The 2,211-nt window shown below is 43.9% G+C and overlaps 1 long non-coding RNA gene across 1 annotated transcript; it reads left to right on the forward strand.

Annotated features, from left to right (window-relative positions):
• The first annotated feature begins 269 nt into the window (after positions 1 to 269).
• On the forward strand, positions 270 to 1,687 carry LOC306921126. The gene is made up of 3 exons (XR_013789743.1): positions 270 to 564; positions 819 to 1,133; positions 1,562 to 1,687. It is a non-coding gene; the product is annotated as an uncharacterized lncRNA (long non-coding RNA).
• Positions 1,688 to 2,211: the final 524 nt, after the last annotated feature.

The following is a 2,211-nucleotide window of genomic DNA, read 5'->3' on the forward strand; positions in this document are numbered from 1 at the left end:
AAAACTAAACATTTAAAAAACTTGTCTAGTGATGTAAACACAAAAATAAAACCACTCATGATGTCATGTGGCAGCCAAATGGACTGTTTGTACAATGTTTGTTTCAGGATGCGAAGCGCCCCATCACTTCACACAAGTGTGATTTAAAAAGGTCACACCCGTGTGAAGTAAGGGGCGCTCTTATAATCTTACAACATCAATTACAACATAATGTTTGTTTAACATAACCACCCCCCCCCCCCATCTCTCTCTCTCCAGAGTCTGTGAGGTTGGTGGATGGTCCTAGTGTGTGTTCAGGCAGAGTGGAGGTGAAGTCTAATGAGTCGTGGGCCTCAGTGTGTGAAGGTGACTTTGACCAGCAGGATGCAGAGGTGGTCTGTAGGGAGCTTGGTTGCGGAGCTGCTTCGGCCCTCAAGGGGGCGCTCTATGGAGAAGTGAACACTCCAATATGGACCAAAGAGTTCCAGTGTGAAGGCACTGAGTCTGCTCTCCTGGACTGTAGAGCCTCAAACTCAACCAGAAACACCTGTTTGCCTGACAAGACCGTTGGACTCACCTGCTCAGGTAAAGACAAGCTACACCCTCATTTTTGAGGGGTGCTAGCTATAGGATAGTAGTATAGGCTAGTATAGTTCTGTGTCTGTGTGTGCCACATAATTGAGGCTAAAAGTGAGGACAGAAAAGTGAGGACGCCAATTGTGCTGGGCCGGAATGTGATGATGTATGATAAGAGCCCCCCTCACTTCACACAAGTGTGATCTTTCATGTTTATTATAAAGTGATACTGTTTAAATGTTTACTCACCTGTCTCTTTACAGTGGTTGATGATGTAAGGTTGGTGGGAGGAACCAGTACCTGTTCTGGTATACTGGAAATAAAACACCAGGGAGAGTGGAGATCAGTGGACGGTGGGTTTCACTGGAACCTGCAGTCCTCATCTGTAGTGTGCAGACAATTGGACTGCGGCTCTGCCGTTTCAACAGAAAGGACTTCTGGTTTCACACAACAACCTGTATGGAGGATTACACCTTACTGTGTTGGGTCTGAGTCTTCACTGAGCGTCTGTGTCATAATGGAGAATCATGTCACACGGAAAGGTTTGATTACAGGCAAACCCACTGTGAACTGTTCAGGTAACACAATGACAGCAGTCCTTACAGTCTCTCATTTCATCTCTGTGCGTGTATGTATGTGCGCTTGCGTGCGTGTGTGCGTAAGTGTCTTCGTGCTTGTGTGTGCATGTGTGTTTATGCGTGTGTGCATGCTTATGAGTGCAGTGACTAGAAAAGGCCTTTAGTCTCATGAGCTACTGGGGAAGATCTTGTGATGATGATGATGATGATGATTAGTTATTTGTGTTTTGATTTATTGATTATATATTTCCATATGAATTACTTTATTTTAGAATGAAAGAACACTGTTTGTTTAGGGTTTCAGTAAAACAACGTTGACTTTCCTCTGATGTGATTAGATTCAATTTGCATCCATAATGCATTCATACATTCTCTTGTAGATCACTAACATCATTGTATAATCACTCTCTCTCTCTCTCTCTCTCCAGAGTCTGTGAGGTTGGTGGATGGTCCTAGGGTCTGTTCAGGCAGAGTGGAGGTGAAGTCTAATGAGTCGTGGGCCTCAGTGGCCACAGTTACATGCACAAAATGTATTCAGAATGAATGACTTCATTCCGAACAGAGATTCATACTCAACTGTTTACATGGAACTTGAATAAAGGTATTCCTCATTCCTCATGTGTTTACATGCATGCTCATTCCGAATAACTTTGGACATGCGCAGTAAGTGGTTTGGGGTGTAACCTGCTCAAGACAAGTTTGACATTTGAGTTGACAGGGAAGTGAAGTGAATGTAGATGGACGCACGACAGCGTATCCTGGCTACTGCCATTTGTATTGACATTTTGTTTTTAGTTAAGCAGCAATTTGAACAGCTATTTTTTTTACTTCAGGCTAAAAAAAAGAGTCGGGTGAAACGTCACCAGTTATTGCGTTTAGCCGCGACAAACTTTCCCCGGCAAGTTGCGCCTCTTCCCCCACCGCCAAGAAAGAGCAGGAGAGAATGGATGAAAGTCCGAAGCCAAGACTGGTGGGAGCGTATAGTTCTTTTAGAATATACAGACGCCGAATGGAAAAATGACTTTCGGATGAAACGTGCGTCTTTTGTCAGACTCTGCACACTAATGGAGAGATATAT

The sequence above is a fragment of the Electrona antarctica genome (assembly GCF_951216825.1).
Source record: "Electrona antarctica genome assembly, chromosome: 4".
NCBI lineage: Eukaryota > Metazoa > Chordata > Actinopteri > Myctophiformes > Myctophidae > Electrona > Electrona antarctica.